Source organism: Eumetopias jubatus, unplaced genomic scaffold, assembly GCF_037043125.1.
Source record: "Eumetopias jubatus isolate StellerSeaLion01/CBP00866 unplaced genomic scaffold, mEumJub1_p1.0 scaffold_13, whole genome shotgun sequence".
Taxonomy (NCBI): domain Eukaryota; kingdom Metazoa; phylum Chordata; class Mammalia; order Carnivora; family Otariidae; genus Eumetopias; species Eumetopias jubatus.
The window spans coordinates 21,812,627-21,837,986 of NW_028274819.1; positions in this window are offsets into that span (position 1 = coordinate 21,812,627).

Genomic DNA, 25,360 nt, shown 5'->3' on the forward strand with positions numbered 1-25,360 from the left:
ATAGAATAAAAAGCTATTGGATTTTGAAAATGATCTCATGGGAAATATTAGAAGCTGAATCACTTGAGGAATGTAAAGCTAAATTGGATGAAACATATCTCTAATCTCCAAAATGATCTCTGTGTAAATTGAAAGCACCAACACACATACGTTCAAACTTTTAATTTTTATAAACTGCATGTCTCCACGTATTTAAGTAGCGGTTTTAATCTAAGTAAGTACAAAAGTTAGAAGAGAAAACCTTTTTAAAAATCAATTTTTGGGCAGAAACTAAGGCATTCTAGGATAAGTTTTAGAAATTAAAGACGCCTTGTAGTTGGATGGAAAACATGCAGTCATTTAAAAATAATTAGTTTTGCAAAGGAATACATGAATGGAAGGTCTTGGAAAGGAGGCAAAGAATTAATTTCCCAAAAGGCTCTGCAGATAAAACTGTGGTTGGCACATTTCATTCTGCAGATACACCTCTTATTGGTATCTTGTCTGTTCTCTTGGGTGACATTTTGAAATAGTGCATGCTCAAATGATGGTCCAATAATGCAGATGAAAAGGCACCTTTCAGACATTGCACTCTGGACAGACACTCCAGTCAGTTCCTTCTTAAGGAGGTCTAAAAAGAAATAGAATTAGTTGCCCAGATCTGTATTAAGTGGAAGGTTTTTTTTTTCTTTTTTACCATCCTAGGAGTGGTTGTTTTTTTTATTTTTAATTTTTTATTGTTATGTTACTCACCATATATTACATCATTAGTTTTTCATGTAGTGTTCCATGATTCATTGTTTGTGCATAACACCCAGTGCTCCATGCAGAATGTGCCCTCTTTAATACCCATCACCAGGCTAACCTATCCCCCTACCCTCATCCCCTCTAGAACCCTCAGTTTGTTTTTCAGAGTCCATCATCTCTCATGGTTCGTCTCCCCCTCTGACTTAGTCCCCTTCATTCTTCCCCTCCTGCTATCTTCTTCTTTTTCTTTTTTCTTAACATATGTTGCATTATTTGTTTCAGAAGTACAGATCTGTGATTCAACAGTCTTCCACAATTCACAGCACTCACCATAGCACATACCCTCCCCAGTGTCTATCACCCAGCCACCCCATCCCTCCCACCCCCCACCACTCCAGCAACCCTCAGTTTGTTCCCTGAGATTAAGAATTCCTCATATCAGTGAGGTCATATGATACATCTCTTTCTCTGATTGACTTATTTCACTCAGCATAACACCCTCTAGTTCCATCCACATCGTTGCAAATGGCAAGATCTCATTCCTTTTGATGGCTGCATAATATTCCATGGTGTATACATACCACTTCTTCTTTATCCATTCATCTGTCGATGGACATCTTGGCTCTTTCCACAGTTTGGCTATTGTGGACATTGCTGCTATAAACATTGGGGTGCACGTACCCCTTCAGATCCCTACATTTGTATCTTTGTAGTAAATACCCAGTAGTGCAATTGCTGGATCGTATGGTAGCTCTATTTTCAACTGTTTGAGGAACCTCCATACTGTTTTCCAGAGTGGTTGCACCAGCTTGCATTCCCACCAACAGTGTAGGAGGGTTCCCCTTTCTCCGAATCCCTGGCAACATCTGTCATTTCCTGACTTGTTAATTTTAGCCATTCTGACTGGTGTGAGGTAGTATCTCATCGAGGTTTTGATTTGGATTTCCCTGATGCCGAGCGATGTTGTGCACTTTTTCATGTGTCTGTTGGCCATTTGGATGTCTTCTTTGGAAAAATGTCTGTTCATGTCTTCTGCCCATTTCTTGATTGGATTATTTGTTCTTTGGGTGTTGAGTTTGATAAGTTCTTTATAGATTTTGGATACTAGTCCTTTATCTGATATGTCATTTGCAAATATTTTCTCCCATTCTGTCGGTTGTCTTTTGGTTTTGTGGACTGTTTCTTTTGCTGTGCAAAAGCTTTTTATCTTGATGAAATCCCAATAGTTCATTTTTGCCCTGGCTTCCCTTGCCTTTGGCGATCTTTCTAGGAAGAAGTTGCTGTGGCTGAGGTCAAAGAGGTTGCTACCTGTGTTCTCCTTTAGGATTTTGATGGACTCCTGTCTCACGTTTAGGTCTTTCAACCATTTGGAGTCTATTTTTGTGTGTGGTGTAAGAAAATGGTCCAGTTTCATTCTTCTGCATGTGGCTGTCCAATTTTCCCAACACCATTTGTTGAAGAGACTGTCTTTTTTCCATTGGACATTCTTTCCTGCTTTGTCAAAGATAAGTTGACCATAGAGTTGAGGGTCCATTTCTGGGCTCTCGATTCTGTTCCATTGATCTATGTGTCTGTTTTTGTGCCAGTACCATACTGTCTTGATGATGACAGCTTTATAATAGAGCTGGAAGTCCGGAATTGTGATGCCGCCAGCTTTGCTTTTCTTTTTCAATATTCCTCTGGCTATTCGGGGTCTCATCTGGTTCCGTACAAATTTTAGGATTATTTGTTCCATTTCTGTGAAAAAAGTGGATGGTATTTTGATGGGGATTGCATTGAATGTGTAGATTGCTCTAGGGAGCATTGACATCTTCACAATGTTTGTTCTCCCAATCCATGAGCATGGAACATTTTTCCATTTCTTTGTGTCTTCTTCAATTTCTTTCATGAGTATTTTATAGTTTTCTGAGTACAGATCCTTTTCCCCTTTGGTTAAATTTATTCCTAGATATCTTATGGTTCTGGTTGCAATTGTAAATGGGATCGACTCCTTGATTAGTCTCTCTTCTGTCTTGTTGTTGGTGTGTAGGAATGCCACTGATTTCTGTGCATTGATTTTATATCCTGCTACTTTACTGAATTCCTGTATGAGTTCTTGCAGTTTTGGGGTGGAGTCTTTTGGGTTTTCCACACAGAGTATCATATCATCTGCAAAGAGTGAGAGTTTGACTTCCTCTTTGCCGATTTGGATGCCTTTGATTTCTTTTTGTTGTCTGATTGCTGTGGCTAGGACTTCTAATACTATGTTGAATAGCAGTGGTGAGAGTGGACATCCCTGCCACGTTCCTGACCTTAGGGGAAAAGCTCTCAGCTTTTCCCCATTGAGAATGATATTCGCTGTAGGTTTTTCATAGATGGCTTTTATGAAGTTGAGGTATGTACCCTCTATCCCTATACTCTGAAGAGTTTTGATCAAGAAAGGATGCTGTACTTTGTCAAATGCTTTTTCTGCATCTATTGAGAGGATCATATGATTCTTGTTCTTTCTTTTGTTAATGTATTGTATCACGTTGATTGATTTGCGGACGTTGAACCATCCTTGCAGCCCAGGGATAAATCCCACTTGGTCGTGGTGAATAATCCTGTTAATGTACTGTTGGATCCTAGTGGCTAGTATTTTGGTGAGAATTTTTGCATCCATGTTCATCAAGGATATTGGTCTGTAATTTTCCTTTTTGATGGGGTCTTTGTCTGGTTTTGGGATCAAGGTAATGCTGGCTTCATAAAATGAGTTTGGAAGTTTTCCTTCCATTTCTAGTTTTTGGAACAGTTTCAGGAGAATACGTATTAATTCTTCTTTAAATGTCTGATAGAGTTCCCCTGGGAAGCCATCTGGCCCTGGGCTTTTGTTTGTTGGGAGATTTTTGATGACTGCTTCACTTCCTTAGTGGCTATAGGTCTGTTCAGGCTTTCTGTTTCTTCCTGGTTCAATTTTGGTAGTTGATACATCTCTAGGAATACACCCATTTCTTCCAGGTTATCTAATTTGCTGGCATAGAGTTGCTCAAAATATGTTCTTATAATTGTTTGTATTTCTTTGGTGTTGGTTGTAATCTCTCCTCTTTCATTCATGATTTTGTTGATTTAGGTCATTTCTCTTTTCTTTTTGATAAGTCTGGCCAGGGGTTTATCAATCTTGTTAATTCTTTCAAAGAACCAGCTCCTAGTTTCATTGACCTGTTCTACTGTTCTTTTGGTTTCTAGTTCATTGATTTCTGCTCTGATCTTTATTATTTCTCTTCTCTTGCTGGATTTAGGCTTTATTTGCTGTTCTTTCTCCAACTCCTTTAGGTGTAGGGTTAGGTTGTGTATTTGAGACCTTTCTTGTTTCTTGAGAAAGGCTTGTATTGCTATATACTTTCCTCTCAGGACTGCCTTTGCTGTATCCCAAAGATTTTGAACAGTTGTGTTTTCATTTTCATTGGTTTCCATGAATTTTTTTAATTCTTCTTTAATTTCCTGGTTGACCCATTCATTCTTTAGTAGGCTGCTCTTTAGCCTCCATATATTTGAGTTCTTTCCAACTTTCCTCTTGTGATTGAGTTCTAGTTTCAAAGCATTGTGGTCTGAAAATATGCAGGGAATAATCCCAATCTTTTGGTACCGGTTGAGACCTGATTTGTGACCTAGGATGTGATCAATTCTGGAGAATGTTCCATGGGCACTAGAGAAGAATGTGTATTCCGTTGCTTTGGGATGGAATGTTCTGAATATGTCTGTGAAGTCCATTTGGTCCAGTGTTTCATTTAAAGTCTTTATTTCCTTGTTGATCTTTTGCTTAGATGATCTGTCCTTTTCAGTCAGGGGGGTGTTAAAGTCCCCCACTATTACTGTATTGTTGTCAATGTGTTTCTTCACTTTTGTTATTAATTGCCTTATATAATTGGCTGCTCCCATGTTAGGGGCATAGATATTTACAATTGTTAGATCTTCTTGTTGGATAGACCCTTTAAGTAGGATATAGTGTCCTTCCTCATCTCTTATTACAGTCTTTGTTTTAAAATCTTAATTTGTCTGATATAAGGATTGCCACCCCAGCTTTCTTTTGGTGTCCATTAGCATGGTCAATGGTTTTCCACCCCCTCACTTTCAATCTGGGGGCGTCTTTGTGTCTAAAATGAGTCTCTTGCAGACAGCATATTCGATGGGTCTTGTTTTTTAATCCAATCTGATAGCCTGTGTCTTTTGATTGGGGCATTGAGCCCATTTACATTCAGGGTAACTATTGAAAGGTATGAATTTAGTGCCATTGTATTGCCTGTAAGGTGACTGTTATTGTATATTGTCTGTATTCCTTTCTGATCTATGCTGCTTTTATGCTCTCTCTTTGCTTAGAGGACTCCTTTCAAGATTTCTTGGAGGGCTGGTTTCGTGTTTGCAAATTTCTTTAGTTTTTGTTTGTCCTGGAAGCTTTTTATCTCTCCTTCTATTTTCAATGACACCCTAGCTGGATATAGTTCTTGGCTGCATATTTTTCTCGTTTAGTGCTCTGAAGATATCTTGCCAGTCCTTTCTGGCCTGCCAGGTCTCTGTGGATAGGTCTGTTGCCAATCTAATATTCTGCCATTGTAGGTTACATGTCTCTTCTCCTGAGCTGCTTTCAGGATTTCCTCTTTGTCTCTGAGACTCGTAAGTTTTACTATTAGATGTCGGGGTGTTGACCTATTATTATTGATTTTGAGAGGGGTTCTCTGTGCCTCCTGGATTTTGATGCCTGTTTCCTTCCTCACATTAGGGAAGTTCTCTGCTATTATTTGCTCCAATATACCTTCTGCCCCTCTCTCTGTTTCTTCTTCTTCTGGGATCCCAATTATTCTAATGTTGTTTCATCTTATCGTATCACTTATCTCTCGAATTCTGCCCTCATGATCCTGTAGTTGTTTCTCTCTCTTTTTCTCAGCCTCTTTATTTTCCATCATTTGGTCTTCTATATCACTGATTCTCTCTTCTGCCTCATTTATCCTAGCAGTTAGTGCCCCCATTTTTGATTGCACCTCATGAATAGCCTTTTTGATTTTGACTTGGTTAGATTTTAGTTCTTTTATTTCTCCAGAAAGGGTTTCTCTCATAACTTCCACGCTTTTTTCAAGCCCAGCTAGTATCTTTAAATTCATGATTCTGAACTCTAGGTCCGACATCGTACTAATGTCCGTATTGAGTAGGTCCCTGGCTGACAGTACTACCTCTTGTTCTTTTTGCTGAGGTGATTTTTTTTTTCGTCTTGTCATTTTGTCCAGAGGAGAATAGATGAATGAGAGAACAAAATGCTAACAGGTTAACAACGTCCCCAGCAAATATACTGTATACAAATCAGAAAAGACCTGAAACCAGGGGAAAAGAAAGGGAAAGAAAGAAAAAAGAAAGAGGAAAAAAAAAAGATAAAAACAAAAACAGAACAATACAAAAAAAGCAGAATATGATCAAATATGATCAGGCTGGTGCATAGATCAGTGCCACACACTAGATTTTGGGCGTATTTTGGTCTGTTAGAAAAAAGTGCCTCCTAAAATTTTAAAGGAAGAAAGACATATATGTACAAAATAAGGGTTGATACAATGAAGGGATGGAAGATGACTGTGAAGATGAAAATTATAAAAGATTTTTAAAAGGAATTGATAAGTTAAGAAGTTGTTTGAAAAAAGAAAGAAGATTTAAAAAAAAAAGAAAAAAGGGAGAGAATGTGATCAGGCAGGAGACTAGAACAAAGCCATACACTAGTGATTTAGGGCATATTTTGATCTGTTAGAAGAAACTGTACCTCAAAATTTTAAAGAGAGAACAACTTATATATATGCCAAAAATAAGGGTAACTACTCTGAAGGGATAAAATATGACTCTAAAAATGAAAAATAAAAAGTTTTTTTTAAAAAGGGATTGATAAGATGTTGGTTGAAAAAGGGAAAAAGAAAAATTAAAAAAAATGTTAACAACATTATCTTTGATGAACTAATGAATCATGGTAAAAAAAAGCCATGAATTCTATGTGCAGTATTCCCCTAGCGCTGGAGTTCTCCCATTCTCCTTGATCGGTAAACTTGGTCTTGGCTTGCTGGCTGTTCGTGCTGATCTTCTGGGGGAGGGGCCTGTTGCCGCGGTTCCCAAATGTCTTTGCCGGAGGCGGAATTGCCCCGCCCTTGTCGGTCCGGGCTAAGCAAGCTGCTCGGGTTTGCTCTCAGTAGCTTTTGTTCCCTGCAAGCTCTCGGTACAGCTTTGGAGGACCAGGGCGAAAATGGTGGCCTCCCAATCTCCACCCGGAGAAGCTGAGAACTCAGGGCCCCGCTCCTCAGTGTGCCCCCAGAGAAAAGCAGTCACTCCCGTCTCCCTGGTCTCCGGCCGCACTCCGTGCTCACCCGGCCTGTGACCGAGTGTTTGTATCTCTGGCACCCAACCCCGTGTGGAGTCTCCAAACCCAGCAGATCCCTGTGGTGCGTTTCCGCGCCGCTCCTCCTGGGAGAGAAAGGGGAGTCTCCCGGCTCTGCCACTTGTTGGGTCCCTGCTGGAGGAGCAGTGGCCTGACTGGGCCGCAGATCACAGTTTATGGCAACCCCGAGCTGAGAGCCCGCGCCTCGTCTCCGTCTCTGCAGCCAGCTTCCCTGCTCCGATACCTGGGAGCTCTGCCGCACTCAGGCACCCCCGGTCTTTCTGTGACCCCAAAGGTCCTGAGACCACACAGTCCCGGGAGGATTCCACCCCCCCGCTTAGCTTAGCCACTGCAGCGACGTCCCTCAGCGGATCCAACTTCTAAAAGTTCTGATTTTGTGTTCCGCGGCTCTACCACTTGCCAGATGCGGCCGATGGAGGCCCCCTCCCCCGCCGTCTATCCTCCCGAATATCGCGCCGGATTCACTTCTCCGCACGTCCTACTTTCCAGTAAGTGGTCGCTTCTCTGTTCAGAGAGTTGTTGCTACTCTCCCCTTCGATCTCCTGTTGAGTTCGTATGTGTTCAGAATGGTTTGATCCCTATTCAGCTGAATTCCTGAGACCAGACGAAATCTAGGTCTCCTACTCCTCCGCCATCTTGCTCTGCCCCCGGAGTCTTAAGTGGGAGGTCTTAAATCTAATCCCCCTGGATTCTCCTTATTTAACAATGGGCGAGGAGATCATGATACTGAGAGGAGCCATCCAACTGGCCTGATATTTTCTGTTTGTTTGCCCTGAGTCCTGGGATCACACTAGCACTCACATTCTCTTTATTCCAACTTAAGTGCTAGTGCCCTTTCTCCTATTTTTCTTTAAAGATTTTTCAATGTATTTCATTTCTTGTACCCTACACCAATCCAGGACTCAGCCGCCCCTCTAATGACGTGATAAAATATGATGCTGTTTTTCTCATTTTAACTGGTACCAACTGGACTGAATGAAATGTGTCATGATATCCCTATTGCAAACAAAATGAAGGATGGACTCATTATCCTGACACTCAAAGTACTTTATAATATGCAAACAGTCTATATGTCTAACCTTTTCTTATATCTTCTTTTCTGTATTTCTTAACCTTTTCCTACATATGCCTTTGCTCCAGACTGGTGACTACTCACTGTTCCCGAACCCTGTCTCATTCTTGGCCACTTTCTAACGTTTGCTCAAAGTATTCCCTCTGCCTTTACAGCATCTCTCTTGCTCCTGGTGCTCTCTCTGTTCTTTTTACATTATCTACCTGTTGAAACTCTGCTATCACCTTCTAAATAGAACAGACCTTGATCTTCCCTGCTAATGAGGTCCATCCATCCTTGGAGCCTGCATAGCACTTGCCTGGCATCTTCCCTTTGGACTCCTACTAATCCACTATGAGAACTCATTGTGTTATCTGAAGTTTTTGTCACAGGGATTTTTAACATGGAAGGTAACAGATAAATATTTATTGAATGTATAGGAAACCTGTCTTTGAAATTCATTGCTTTATTCAGGTGAAAACTGAATTCAGAAGCAATCTAAATGCCCAGAGGTAGGGGAAATTAATAAATATGTTTTAACACATCCAGATATAAACTGTGCTGCAGTCACTAAAATTAGGTTTTCAAGGAAGTTTTTGTTGTTGTTGTTGTTCTTTTTTTAAAATTCCAATATAGTTAACCTACAGTGTTATATTAGTTTCAGGTGTACAATATAGTGATTCAACAATTCTATACATTACTCAGTGCTTATTGTGGTAAGTGTGCTCTTAATCTCCATCACCTATTTCACCCCCCCCCACCTCCCTTCTGGTAACCGTCAGTTTGTTCTCTACAGTTAAGAGTCTGTTGTTTGGTTTGTCTCTTTGTTCATTTGTTTTGTTTCTTAAATTCCACATATAAGTGAAGTCATATAGGATTTGTCTTTCTCTGACTGATTTACTTATACCCTCTAAATCCATCCATGTTGTTGCAAATGGCAAGATTTCATTCTTTTTTATGGCTGAGTAATATTCCATTAGGTTTACAAGGAAGTTTTAATGCCGTGGTAAAATGATTATAATACACGGTAAATACTTGGGGCACCTAGGTGGCTCAGCTGGTTAAGTGTCTGCCTTCAGCTCCGGTCATGATCCCAGGGATTGAGTCCCGCGTCGGGCTCCCTGCTCAGTGGAGAGTCTGCTTCTCCCTCTCTCTCACTCACTCTCACTCTCTCTCTTTCTCTCAAATAAATAAATAAATAAACCTTAAAAATATATACAGTAAATACTGGACATCCACAAGGAATTCTTCCTGTTCTCTTCAGAAGCGCCTCAATTTTTAATAATAGTGTAATAATAGTAGCCAAACCTTCTTAATTATTTACAATGCGCCAGGTCATCTTGAATTGTCCTGTATCTTATTTGATCCATCACTTGCATAGTACTTGGCTTTCTGTGTATCTGTTTTATTAACTATATAACAGATAATAACAATTCTGAGGATCAAAAAAGACACCAAGCTACAGTACTTAACTTAGCACAGCACCAGAAACATAGAAAGTACTCCCCAAAAGTAGCTATTTGTATATTGAGAGTCTAGTATGGTACCTAGCTAAATGAATATCTGTGGAGTGAATGAAGAAATGTAAGCAGTATCTGAACCCAAGTCTGATTTGCAGTCTTCAGCGTGCTTTCCTACCTCCGAGTGACATCCTTGCATTAATGCAAGTTATTACATACACAGCAATGAGTACGGAGCAAAAAAAGCTACACTGATGTCCAAATTATGGACAATCTAATAGATTCATTCATCAGGTTAAATTACTCATATTTCCTCATGATTCAAATTTGTATCTCGGAAAAATACAAATCCTTACAGGTCAGGGACATTTGAAATAAAGTAAGAACAGTTGAACATATGAATGCCAAGGATCATTGTAGTATTAAGAAAGTAAAGCTGAAAGTAAATTAGATCTACGTAACATTGCAAGTACTTATTTTAAAATAGGGGTGGAAATAGACTCAAAAGAACTAAGAAATATGCCAAAAATTAAGAGGGATTGTATTTATAAGGTTACACATGATTTCTGCTTAAATATTTGTATTTAAATATTTTGTGTACTTTTTAATATTCCACTAAATTCAATTTTGTTTATAGTAAGAAAGAATATGATAAAAATAAACTATAAAAGTTAAAAAATGGAATTTAATAGTCACAGATCTAGATTTTTGAGCATAGATTCCATTTGAAAGCTGTTGCTTTAGCCAATAATATGGATTTTTATTTTATTTTATTTTTTTTTTTAAAGATTTTATTTTTTTGACAGAGAGACACAGTGAGAGAGGAAACACAAGCAGGGGGAGTGGGAGAGGGAGAAGCAGGCTTCCCGTGGAGCAGGGAGCCCAATGTGGGGCTCGATCCCAGGACCCTGGGATCATGACCTGAGCCAAAGGCAGATGCTTAATGACTGAGCCACCCAGGCACCCCAATAATATGGATTTTTAATGCATATCAAATGATCCTGTACAGTATTGACAATGATGAATTAAAATTTCCAGAGTACTTTGTGTTCTCTGCAAAGTCACCCAGGGAAGGTAGTGATCACTCACATTTAGGCTTTCATTCTAATGAGTATAATTAGGAATAAAAAAATGATTTCTTCAAGGCAATGCGTATCTAAGCTATAAAATCAAATAGATTGACTGATGGCCTCCATCCACCAGTAATCTATATGTATCTACCATGATGTGGGCATGAAAAGCCCACTGCAATGAAATGCTCAACTCCTAAAACTTGTATGGTGGTTAACAATTTTTGACAGGCTTAGGATTTGACAGACTTTTCTGCCATAAATCTTGACACATTTCAGTGATTTTCACTCCAGCGCAGAAGACAAGTGATTACAAAAAAACAGACTTAAAAGATTTACCTTTCAGAGATATTTGGACAATTATAAGCAACATATAAAGTAGCCTTGGTGAAATCCTGCTGAGGGTAATTTGCCTGCTGTTGAAATTCCCTTGAAGGAGGAATGATGTAACCGTTCTCTTATTTTTGACCTTTTTAAGGGAAAAAATGAATGGTTCTGTTTTAATCCATTTATTCATTCAGCAGATATTTATTGAATATCAGCTATAGACAATGGACTATTCTAGGTACTGGATAAAAATAAATCAGTGGAAAAAAAAAAAAAAACAGAAAAAACTCCTGGCCTTTTGGAACTTACAATTTAGGGTGTACATAGGTGGGTTGGTAGAAGGGAGGATGAAAATAAACAAATTATATAAAGTGTACACATGTCTAGAACAGCTCTGTCCCATAGACATTTCTTCAATGACAGTAATGTTCAATAGGTGTGCTTTCCAATATGGTAGCCACTGACACATGTGGCTATTGAATACTTGAAATAAGCCTAGTATGACTGAAGGGGTGAAATTTAAATTTTAACTCATTGTGACTAATTTAAATTTAAATTTAAATAGTCACATGAGGATAGTGGCAACCATATTGGCGAGCAAACATCCAGACAGGTAAGACTTCAGAGCACATATGAGAAGGGAGGCAGAGTGTAGAGAAGTGGCTGCAATTATAATTAGAGTGGTCAGAAAAGGCATGTTGAGGAAATATGTGGGGGAATATCAACAGAGGTAAAAGAGCAGGCCATGTAGATATTTAGAGGAAAATTGTTCCAAGCAGAGGGACTAGGAAGTACAGAGGGCTTGAGTTGGGCGCCACCTGGCTTGGAAGAGGAATGGCATAAAGGACAGTGTGGATGCAACCGAGTGAGAGTGTGAACCAAAGGTAGGATGTGAGACCTAAAAGGCTATGGTCATGGTGGGGAATCAGGAACTCCACCTTAGGTTCAATTAATTCATATATACACATATACAAATCTATATGAAAAGTAATTTATATACATGAATTAACATATAATTTTAATGTATTAACTATTAACATATATTAATATTAATAAGACTATATACATAAATTATTAGTCTCTAGATTTAAGATTCAAAAACCGTAAGAACCTCTTCATTCCTCTAAAAACCCCTTGTTGACCTGACAGTCAGCAAGAATATTTTATCAGGCTGTATTTTTATAGTAGATTCCAGAATTTTAGATATTCTATGATTCTCTAAGTAGCTCCTGGACTTGTATTTCCCCCACCATGCTGAGTAACATTTGTGACCGCAACCATCTTGAAGCTTCTCCTTGCTGCAGCAAATTTGTTTTCTTGGGACTGAGTTATCTTTAAAATTCAAATGTAGCATGTTATGGAAAAAATATGCCAATTTTTATAAGTGGGCAATTTTGTAAAATTAATGAGAATTCAGGTCATGGTGCAGAAGGAGATCTGAATGCAAAACATTTTTAGAATAAAGAGCATTAGCCATGTAAAACTGTACAGGGTATTAAGGAAATTGCACATATTCAGAGTTATCGTGAATTTTATCTTGCTGAAATAACCTATCACATTTTAAACCTTCTCGACACATATTGACATTTAGCTGCCATATAATAGACTTTTATCTTGGATTTTGACTTTACTTATGATTTCATTTTCAAAAGGAACCTGATTTCTTTGTTGAGGATAGTTATAATACCCTCTTTCCAAAGTTGATTTTTAATCAAGAAGATGTATACCCAGGTCCATATTTTTCTTCAATTATTGGAATTGCTATCTTCTTCATTTACTTTCTTATTTACTTAGTTAGCTAGTTGTGTAATTAGCGAATAGTCCTTAAATAAAGAGAGATGGGAAAGGATGAGAAAAGGCATTAACATTATTTGAGTGCCTACTGTGTACCAGGGTCTGTAAAAAAAAAAAAAAAAAAGAAGTAATGCTGTCTGTTATTTTTGAGTGACACAATAAATTGGAGTGGAAAAAAAAATGAAAAATGGCTTTTATTATTACTGTCTTTTACATATATACTATGCACTATACGTGCATTATTCCATTTAATTTGTATACCAGACTTGCAAGGTAGCTAGTGATGGTTTTGTTTAAAGACAGGAAATAAAGGAGATACAAAATTCTGCTTAAACACAGGCATTCTTTGTACATGGTAGAACAATGTACACTCGACACAGAGCCTTTTTGACGATAAAGCTTATGTTCCTTCCATCACATTCTCTCACTCCACTTATAATTTAATAGCATCTGAATTATAATATTGTAACATCCTGGCTTTGCTATTTACTGGCTATATTTATTCTTTCTTATTAAAGTTACTCTTGCTGGGCTTTCATTTCCTTATCTATAAGATGGGATACTAATATTAAATATGTTATAAAGTTACTGTATTATTTGAGATAATCCATGTAAATACACAGCAGAGTGCTTAGGAGAGAATAACCACTCAATAAGTATTAGCTATCATTAATTATTTTATCCAAGTTTTTGTATAGGTTAGTATATAATAAATTATTTTGCAAGTTAATTCCACATGGTGTAATAAAACATATTTTGTAAATCTTATGTTCCTTCAGTCTTTCCAATCACCCTGCTCTTAAATTTGGATCTTCCATAATTTACAGATTATGGGCAACCAGATACCATTATTAATGAGCTTAAAGGAAAATTGATTAACTGCCTAATGACTTCCTTCCTCAGAACTGAAAATGATCCTGGATTTCCCCCAGATGCTCTGGGATCGCTGCTGTCTGCCTGTAATCAGTGTTTTCAGAAGAAATTGACTTTGGCATCTTGTTGTTCATCCCTGTACTTCCCACCCCTCTAAAAAATTTGAGGTCTTCCCATTACTTGATAACAAGTTATCAACTTATTACCAACCCTGTTCCTTTGTGATGCAGAACCTTGACAGGTATGCTGATGATGCTATCCATGGCTTTCATTCTCATTTTTTTCCTAACTGGGGAAATTCACAGGAAGATGCTATGTTGTTCTTCTAGTTTTCTGGGAACGCCCTGGGTCTTTCTCTTGCAATTCTGGGTTCTTTCTGGGTTGTCCTAACTCCCTTGTTTTCCATCTTCTATTTCATCATCTCATTTTAGAAGTGAGCTCGCCTGTTCTAATCTGAAGATCCATTTGGTATCATGTCTTTCTACTGAAAAAACAAACAAACAAACAAACAAACAAGCAAACCTTCCCTAGTCAGACAAAAGGAAAAACCCTAGATGGCACCATCTTGGATCTTCCAGGCCACAGTCTGATCCACAGAACATAGGGATGATCAGGGAGAAGATAAGGGAAATCTGTGTTTTGTTGGTGTCTGAATCATTTTGTCTGGCTAACTTTGGGAAACAATCATGGGGGCATTTTTACTCGGAGAACATGGAGGCTTACAGTGACTACAGGAATAACGAGATTCTATGATCTATCCTCCACCACAAATGAAATGGTCAGGTTTGTCCTCATTATGCAAGTATTAACAGGAAATATGGAAGTCACAGTACAGCGGGGCTTCTATAGTATTATAGAAATCTATAGCTTTGCCAGTTACATATTTAAAAGAAAATTTTTTTAAAAAATGGAAGAGGAAAAGAAAGAGGATGAGGTCTCCGTTCTTACATGTAAGTAAATAAAAATTTCCTCAAAGCAATGGATGCTGCGAATAGCACCCAAAGATAATATATTACAAAGGATCAGTGTGTGGATAGTAATGTTTTAACAAGGGGAATTTCCCTTCTTCTTTTTATTGGCTCCATTTGTTCACAAAGAGATTAATCTCATTACCAGCTTTGAACAAAGAAGACCATGTTTCTAGACTCACAGACCTTTTCTCTCAGTTTTCTTGAATGTTTCACAAATTTCTCTCTCAGTTCTTTGGCCTTTGGGCTTGTCAAAGAGTACTTGTTCTTTGAGCCCTCTCCTTAGGCTTTTGGCCTTCCTAGAAGATTCTTTTCTTTTTTTCTTTCTCGAGGCAGTCTTGAGCTTGGTCCTGTCCCAGACCCAGTGTTTTCACTCTATGGAGAAATTTCCATGGGCCCCCTCACATTCATGTGGTCAATGCCAGGGTTATGTCTTTTATTTATTTCTTGGACTCAGCAGGGGTTTCCTGCCTGTTTTTGTATGTCCACTTCTGAGTTAATTGGACTAATCCAGCTAATGAATTTTCCCAAAGTTGTTCAACAACCATTGTAGGTCCAAGAGCTCTCTGGACAACAACAGTTAATGCAGCTAATCGGTGGCACCCCCGAGGGCTGAATTTTGTTTTGCTGGGCATCTTTTGAGAGTCCGGTGCACCAACTGGAACTAATTCCTGCCATCCTGAAATGTATTAGGCTTCTGGGAAATATATTTAAAACATGATAAAAGAGTAGATGTAAAAGTGCTTAGTAAGAAAAATGGATATACAGGCAAGTTTAGAGGGTCCAGGGTGGGGAGCACTGAATAGTGACTGGGGACCTGATTTTGTGCTTTGACTGCTCTAATTAGTGAGCTGGGTCAGTCTCAGCACTCTCTCAAGGCCACTCTTCTCATCTGTAAGGTGGAGAAAATACTTTGTGGTGGGATAGGGTAAAGACTTTTCATTAGAGTGCTTTTTAAAACTGTACTCCACGTTGAGATGCTGGTAGTGGACAGAGAGTAGAAACAATAGTCGAAAACATAGGAATAGCATGAATTGTTGTGGTCCAGACTGTGTAAGCCTTTGGCACCTAGTGGCATATTTATTAGTTACTGTTAATTATGCAGATGGCAGCAGGGGCTACCGGGTAAAGATGGGCAAGCTGTGCACAGCACACCTCAAGGGAGCACAGATAACAACATTTAATATAAAATGTGAGCTCACCAACTGCGTAACTGTTCTTCCTTTCATTTTTCAGGCATTTTTGAACACCCTGACTAGGCATGGCTTAATAAAAATAGCAAAGAAAATCTTTGGAGTGTATTAGTCTTCTGCACTGTCCTAACCAAACACCACAGGCTGGAGGGCTTAAACAACAGAAATTTATTTTCTTACAATTGTGGAGGCTGGATGTCAGAGATCGAAGATCAGGGTGGTGACACATTGGGTTCTGGGGACAGCTTCTTTCCTGACTTGTAGGTGGCCATCTTGTTGTGTGCATCTTCACACAGTGGAGAGAAAGAAAGCTTTCTGCTATCTCTTCTTATAAGGACACTATTTCGAGGGGATCAGTGCCTGACCCTTATGACTTCATTTAACCTTAATTACTTCCGTAAGGTCCTATATCCAAATACAGTCACATTGGGGGTTAGGGCTTGGATATATGAATTTGGGGAGTGGGGTGGCACAATTTAGTCCACAGCATGGAGTAAGATGGGTCTGAATTTAAATCCCTTCTGTTATAACCAGCAAACTGTGTGAAGGCTTAAGTTTCTCTCTTTGCCATTTTGTAGCTGTGTGAACTTGAGCTAGGATTTAAATTCTCTCTGAGCTCCTTTTTTTCTTGTTTGAGATTATATTTGAGATTATAGTATCTACCACATAGGTTGTAATAAGGATTACTAAGTATGTAAAACATATTACCAAAACCTTGGCACACAGTCGATGTTCAATCAGTGTAGCAATCAGTAGGAAAGAAAGACGAAACACATTCTTAATATAGTTAATGCATCAACCTCTTTCTGTCACTTGAGAGACCATGTGCCTCTGCTCAAAGTTCTCTGAGTAGGGGAATCACATACCGGAGCATCATGATTTTGTGAGAGGAAGCTCTTGAGGATCAGGATGTTCTATTTAATGCCCTTTTTGTTTTGCCTACCAGGAAAGAGAAGTCACCATAATTTAAGGGAATCTACTTAATATCATTCATCGACTGGGGCGCCTGGGTGGCTCAGTCGTTAAGTGTCTGCCTTTGGCTCAGGTCATGGTCCCAGGGTCCTGGGATCAAGCCCCACATCGGGCTCCCTGCTCCATGGGAAGCCTGCTTCTCCCTCTACCAGTCCCTCCACTTGTGTTCCCTCTCTTGCTATGTCTCTCTTTGTCAAATAAATAAATAAAATCTTTAAAAAAAAATCACCCATCTACTAAATAGCAGAGTAAGATACCTGGCCTCTTGACTCCAAGCTAGTGTTCTTTCCACAACACCTTTTCTTCCCAGCTTTTTGTCAGCCGGTGATGATCATGTGACAAATCCCCATGGGTGATAGCAACCCCTAGTTTCATTACATTAGTCAAACACAATTCCTTTTGCTCTTACTCAAAAAAAAAAGGTCAAAATGCAAGCATGTGGCAAAAATTATTGCTAGGCACAACATTGAATATCTTCTAATTGTAAGACTGAAGACATCATTCCCAAACTTTACTACTAGATACTTATTATAACAAATTACTCAGGACACACCTCAAAATATCAGTCCACTCATATTTTGTTAAAGAGGTTGAGAGTCAGGGGTGCCTGGGTGGCTTATAGTTAAGTGTCTGCCTTCTGCTCAGGTCATGATCCCGGAGGTCTGGGATCTGGGCCCTGCTCAGTGGGGAGCCTGCTTCTCCCTCTCCCACTCCTGTTGCTTGTGCACTCTCTCTCTCTCTCTCTGTCAAATAAATAAATAAAATCTTTAAAAAAAAAAAGGTTGAGAATCAGTGCTCTGAGATGAGTTCAGCTTATTTATTTTTTTGAGAGAGAGAGAGAGAGAGAGAGCTCGAGTGGAGGTGGGCAGGGAGGGACAGAGGGTGAAGGGAGAGAGAATCTTAAGCCTGACATGGAACCTGACATGGGGCTCCATCTCAAGACCCTGAGATCATGGCCCTGAGATCATGACCTGAGCTGAAATCAAGAGTCAGATGCTTAACTGACTGAGCCATGCAGGTGCCCTTGAGTTGAGGTTTTTTTTTTTTTTTTTTTTTTTTTTGAGAGAGCCCAAGCTGCAGGGAGAGGCAGAGGGAGAAGCAGACTCTGCTGAGCAGGTGGCCCAAATGTGTGGCTCGATCCCAGGACCTTGGGATCGTGACCCGAGCCAAAGGGAGACGCTTAACTGACTGAGCCATCCAAGTGCCCCTTGAGTTCAGCTTTTAAGTGGTACATTCATCTTTTACCAAGAGAGCATTGCAGGTATTTACAGGTGTTGCTGGAATCCTGGTTCCGAGACGTGCGGCCTATACCTCTAGATTTCAATCCCAATCCCTGTGGCCTGGGCATCATCATTTCCTAGTTTTCTTTGGTTGACAACATTTCCCACTCAGCCATGTCACTAGGATTTCTCATGATTGTTCCCTAAGTTACTGTTTCTTCACCGCCGTCTTGCAGTAGTGACAGTCTGATGGCTGAGCACATGAAATCCATCTACCCTGCTTCGATTCCAGTCTGGGTTCCAGTGTTGAGCAGATGTGAGACCTTAAGAAAGTTATGTGTAACATTTCCACATATACATTTCCTCATCCGAATCACAAGGATAATAGTATCCATCTCATAGTGCTGCTGTGATGTTTAAATCATTTATTATATGTAAAGAGCTTATATGTAATTTATATTAGTATATGTGAAGAGCTTAGGAGAATGCCATACATAGTGGATACTCTTAGATGTGTGGGCTATTATTTTTTCCCCTGGGAGCAAAGTCCCAATCTAACCCTTTGTACATACTAGAATAGACATAATAATTTGTTTATAATTCCCAGGTATTTAGCTTCCTAGGAGCTTACTCTTACAGTCCCTTTATTTTCCTTGTGTTTATCTTACTTAGGCCCTGTAAAAGTTGTGTGTTTTTACAAACTACTAGAAGTTTCCAATCAGAGCATGTAATTACCCCGAGTGCTTTGCTCCTAAATCCATAATAACAAGCTTTTAGTTTGTTTTTTGGAGCTACTGTGCTTAATTAATATTTATGCAGGACTTAGTGAAATTATGAAAATTAACAGATGTCTTTATCTAAACAGGTGGTGAATCTATCAACAATTGTAATAAGAACAGTGATGGTACAACAGTTCTTCTTTAGATCACTCAGACTTACTACCAGACTCAGAGTCTGGTAAGCATGGTTTCCAAATTTACTACCAATCTGGTAAGTGCGTTGTCAGGCAAATAAACAGGACTCAAAATATTTTAAGATATTAACATGAAGTATGAACTTTACATCATGAATATAACAAAACTAAAAATAATAGTGGCATCAGCTCACAAGGGTAATTCTGCTCCATGGAAAAGTCTAGGAATCATGCAGAGTTTGGTATGATGACTATACAAAATCATGAGGGATCCAGGCTTCTTCTATGTCATTGCTCCATCATTCTAACACAAGGCTTTCAGCCTCAAATTTAAGACATGATCCACAGCAGCTGCTAAAGCTCCAGCCATTATGTCTGTATTCCAGGAAGTAGAAAGAAAAAAATAGAAAATGGATATTATAAGGTCATCTCTAATCTGAATTTACTTCTTGAAAGCATTATTACTCCCTTGGTTTCTATCCTGTTTGGTCAGAACTTAGTCATATAACTACACCAAGGTACGAAAGATTCTGGGAAATTCACTCTTGTATTTGGGGCTCAGTGTAGGCCCCAAACTAAGATTTTAAGGAGAAAAGGTAAAATACCCTTTGGGTGGGCAACTCGCAAACTTAAAATTAACCTTTTATTTTGTTTCTTGGTATATTGTTGATTTTCCTTAGAACTTAAATTTTTAAGATATATTTACTTTCTGTGAAATATTTTTCTATATCCTTTGAAGTCTGTTTATAATTAATCATTTTTCTGTTTTTCTTTTTTTTATTGTCTTCAAATATATTAATGTATAGCACTTGCTTTCAAAAAAATCTGAGAACGTTTCTGTGAAAGCATGGGGGGAAGAGGGTAGTTTATTCTTTCATTCATCTTCATTAACAAAAATGTACTAGGTAACTTCTATGTCCCAGGCACTGCTTAAGTGCTGGGAATAAAAGAGTGAGTGACACAAAGTATCAGCCAATAGGGGACTTAGGAATGGATGGGGCAAGATAAAGAATAAAAAAATCTATAACGTAAGGTCATGTTGTGGTAACTAAAGCCAGGAAGGAACTAGACAGTTTTAGATGATGAAGAATGCTGTTTTCGACTGAGTGATCAGGGTCAGCCTTCTAGCAAAGAGAACGGCAATAGAAATGCCCTCAGAAGAAGGTTCTAGAAGGGGCTTGTCCCAGCTGTGCTCAGCAACAGCAAGCAGGGCAAGGCGCCTGGACTTCAAGGATGGAAAAAGAGATTTGTAGGAGATGAATTGCACTGGGAGAGATCAGAGCCAAGTAGATCAAGAGGAGGGATAATTCCAGCACTTTGAAGAATATAGCTAGCATACTACAGTCAGCAAAGTGAAATAAGAAAGGGAATGCCCATTTCTGTATTTAATGTTTATTTTTCTTGTCTTCAGGACTCCAGTTATTTAATGATTGCCTACCATGTGTGAGCCTCTTCACTTAGGTCCAGAAGAGAAAACATGAATATAAAACGTTCCCTGTCCTCAAGGTGCTTCTCTCTGGAGATTTCAGATAAGCTCAGAAAGCTTATAAGCACTTACCTTTGTCCCTATATATCCAGGAAATTTAATTTCTTCATATTCTCTTCTGGTTAGTAGAACCTTTATATACAAAATAAGCCTTAAGCACTATAGCTTAGCTCTAAGTTCATGTGTCTTCTCTCTTGAAGACATACAGAAAGCTATATGCCCCATCCCATTATTGAACCTGTCTTACATCTTTTCCTAAAGGATCCCATATTGTACATGTGTTGAACTTTGTATGCGCTGTTTCCTCTGTAGTCAGCACACCCTTCCTCCCTTCTGTGACAATGTCTTATTCTTCCTTCATAGTATCTCCTTTGAAAGAATTTCCCCAGCTCTTTCTCACAGAATTAATTGCTTCTGTCTCTATTTGGTCCCATATTTCCCTCATATGAGGCATCATAGTGTATTGGGATTATATGCTTATACTATTCTTTACCACTAGAATAAAAGCTCCTTAGGAATAGAATGTAATACTTATTTATTATTAAAACCCTGATACCTAGAAAAGTGCCTGGCATATAGTCACTGTTTTGAAAATATGTTTTGTTACATGAAAAAAAAAATGCCCATTAAAGACAAGGCTAATGTTTCTGTTCACAGTGTGAAGTAGATAGAAAATTCACAAATTCTCTTTTGCTTATGTAATCTTTTCTCTCCAAAAATCATTATTTGAGGGGAAGCTTGTAGCCTTTATCGCAAGTTATTACTAAGTAAAATGTGTGTTTTTATATTCCAATTGAATCTGCTACATAATCTGCTGTTTATATCCTTTGAAACATCTAGTGGCTTCACACTCCTGCATATTTCTTGAGTTGAATTGGCTTAGATTTAATCTATTTTATAATAGACAGTAGGCACAAGCCTGTTGTGAAACCAGCTACCTTGGGGGAAGCATAAACCCAAGAACAATCTCACATTTATAAATATGTAAGTTTATTTACTAGACCAAAAGCTCTTCACTAGACTGTGAACTCCTTAAGGATAGGGAGCATAGCTTACCTCCTCTCACATACCCTGAGCAGAAAACACACACACACCCTGATTTGTAGCATTTGCCTATTTTCTTGTGTAAATACTCTCGCCTTGGCTAATTCCAAGCTACCACATTGAAGTCACTGAATGTGATGTTGAGAGAATGCATACAGTTAGTAAGGCATAAGCTGATTCCCACATACTGGTGCGCCATCAATGAAGGTCTAAATGGGTTTAAGAATTCAAAAGATTACTGATTTTAAGAAGCTAATATGTGAATATAGTATATATTATGTAACACCTCCAGATGCATCTTGGGCATTACTTGTAATAAAATATATTACTATTTGTATACTACAATAAATGAATTTTCACACTAGGACATGTATATAAATACCAAACATAAAAAAGAAGCTCAGTTTTCAGGGCCTTTGTGTGTGTGTGTGTGTGTGTGTGTGTGTGTGTGTGTAATTTAGAATTGCATAAAAAATATTGAGACTCTATATCCATATTTAAAAATAATAGTACTTCAGTGGAAAACCATTCATCTATAACATATCCACATACCCACCCAGGCTGTTTGCATCTAGTTCTATTCATTGTCTTTGCACTTTATACATCTCTGTAAATTACAGGTAGCTGGTGGATACACATCTTCTATCTTGTCCAATTGTATTTCAATTGACTTCCTTTTTCTCAGTGAAAACATCTGATTGTCTTCATTTGCAATTTAGTTCAACACTTTATTCCACATAATGGTGTAGTATTTTAACTTTGACTTTAAACTGGGGTAACACCTTCTTAGTTCATTCATATCATCTGAACAAAATTAATTCTTGAACATGTATGCATTTTTATATGTGCATGAGAGCCATGATTTTCCTTTTCTTCTGAAAACTTTTTTTAGTACAATATAGGGAAGAGATTAGACATGTTCTAAGAAACCTCTGAGGGCCAAACATGGATCGATGTTGGACTGTAGGAGAGGTGTCCCCAGTGTCTAATAGCCTTGTCAGACATGCAGAATCAGGTAACAGTGGCCTGGGTTTCCCTGGAAGATCAATTCGCTTCACTGAGAGTGCTCCAAGGGGGTTTGGTGCCTCTGACTGTCATATACAAGATGGTGCTATGGGACTGGATGAAATGCTATCTTTAAAGTTCAACTGAAGTCTAAATCTATTTTTAATGGTTCTAGCCCCTCATTTGAGTGTGAATCAAGTGACAAAGAAACACTCAAGGAATCATGAATTACCTAAGATGAGCAACAGTTTAGAACCCACATGACAATACACAGATAAAGCTGATAAAGTCAGGCCTCATTGGTATCTGGGATGACCAATGGACTCATTAGAATTGTTTCTTAGAAGATCAAAGATGTTTTAATTATCAGAAAAGTAGCTGTCACAAATCTTTTGACTCTCTTATCCTGCAAAGCAATGGTGTCTGCTTTTATGCATGACTGTGCCGGATTCATAATTTCCCACAACCGAGAAAGCTGCTCGGTGTTTATGTTCTCTCATTCAGAGTTCTCACTTCCACTTCCAAATGAGTCCATTTGCAAGAACATCAAAGGGAAGAGAAGGATCCACTTCAGCTACACCAACAATTTTGTACAACATATTAAAATTGATCAAGGTTTGGGTAATGAGTTCATGAATATTGGCTATCTTCTGGAACTGAAAAGATTTGGGGCTTGAAAGATTGAGTTGTGTATGTAAAGGACTACCACCACTGTTTCCTACAAAATAAGGATCTAAGATTTTGTTTGTTTGTTAGTGAGTATGGACGTCATCCCCCTATTCCCCAAATTTGTACCTCTCACTGGTTGCCTTTAATAGAAAAGTCATTCTCTTTAGAGCCAAATTGAATGAATGTTATCTGTTCAGAATAGGATGAAAGCTAGCGAAATGCAAGCTCGATCCTCCTCCCCACCTCCACATAAACATACATGTGCCCACACATGTATGTGGCACACATACTAAAACTGAGGATTTGGGCTACTAGAGTGTCCCTCTAAATAGCAAGAATTGACACACATCTCCAACAGACATGGCCTCTGGAACTCTAGATGTAACTGTATACCCCAAGTCATTATCATCCACTCACTATTAGGAGGCATAGTCTCCCACACTGAGCGTTAAAGAATTACTTAACCTCTCTGAAAAGTGGTAATAAATAATAATTTATTTCTCTGTCTTACAGGACTGTTGGGATGATTTACTTAACTAATTTTCTCAATTTTTATGCCTTTAAATGTATTTATTGAGATATATTATGTGGCAGGCACTACTTTGGTTATTATGGGCTGTATGGTTGTTATGGGCTATTTATATAAAGATAAATAGCTTTGCCCTTGAGAAACTCTAAGCCCAGAAGAGAAGTTACCATCAGTACATAGTACAGTCAAATTGATTTGAAAGCATAATCCATAAGAAAGATATAAACAAAGTATTGCGCAGATTTAGAAATGAAAAGATTACTTTTGAACAGAAGAGGTTGTAGGAAGGAGTGGGAAAGATTGTGGATATAAATTTCTTTTAAAAGGAAAAGTCATGTAATACTCCTGTGACTTCCATCCTTCCCTCCATGAGCACCAAGTGTGCCCCTTGGGGTCAACTATTAACATACTTGTAACTTATGGTACTTTCTTGGAAGGAAAACATACTTAATAAAATAATAAAACCTGATCAACTACTTGTTTGATTGGTCGCCCCTTTATTTTAAACCAGCCCTGCTAGAACGGGGCATCAGATGAGTAAGTTTTGATAGGGGTAAGAATGTAGGGAATAGGGAAATGTCTAGACCTTAAAGTGGGGAAATTTCACATAGTTAAGGAGGGAGGGTAAATATATAAGTACGTATCGCAAAGTCTGCAAGGGAGAAATAAAATAAAACAACTAATTTTATGAACTGCACAGGTTTTTCAAGGTTTTTGACTGTAGTCACAATCAGATTTACCAGCTCCTATCCTTCTCACCCTCAAAATTGAATGTGCAGTGTATATTCTTGATGGGTTTAAGAGACAAACACCAAGGAGTATTGGTATCCTTACCTTGGGCCACTGAAAACTCAACTAGATTGATTTTATTTTAGGGTTAAGAAAGCATTACTGAAAACTGAATTCATTTGTAATTCATTCTGATGACTCCTGATCTGTGGGTCATACACCAACTATCACGCCATAACTTTTTATTTTCCTGAGGTAAAACAAAAGCCCTCCATTTGCCTCTTCTGGACCAGTAGGCACTGTATCCTCAGACATTACCTTAAGGAAGTCTTTTGACAAAGCTAAATTCAAGCCCTAAGGCTCAGAGCCCTTCTATAAAGGCCAGGGAAGGCTGAACACACAGGAGAGAAAGTTTTGTTTAGTAATTTAAAGGATGTGTAAAATATTAGGTTTATTCCATCTGGACCCTGAAGGCAGAACCAGAGTTGGTGGGTAGAATTCGTAATGATCGTGAATGAGGTTCCTTGTGAGGGAGAATTATCTAAGGTCAGGGATGAATGGCTGTCCAAGGAGGTGTTTGGGACCCTTGCTCATCATTAGATAGTTTCAAGCATGACAAGGGTTAACATGTCAAAGCAAAAACTGTACTAGCCAAAGTTAATCAGACAATGAAGATTTTATTCAAGGCTATTGCAATAAGGACCAGAGGCTACAACTAAGTCTAAACTCATCTCCACTGAAGAAGAAGGGGTAAGGTTTTTGTATGGACTCATGTGAGCTAATGAAAAGGTCCTGGGGGTTGTTAGGAAAAAATCATGGACCTGTGTTTGCTAATTGGGTTTACCCAAAGGAAAAATAAACTCACATCTTTATGACAGGAGGTCCCGTTTTGCAGCTTGGAGCAAGGCACTCACCAAAGTTAGGTTTCTACCTTCCTGGTGAAATTGGG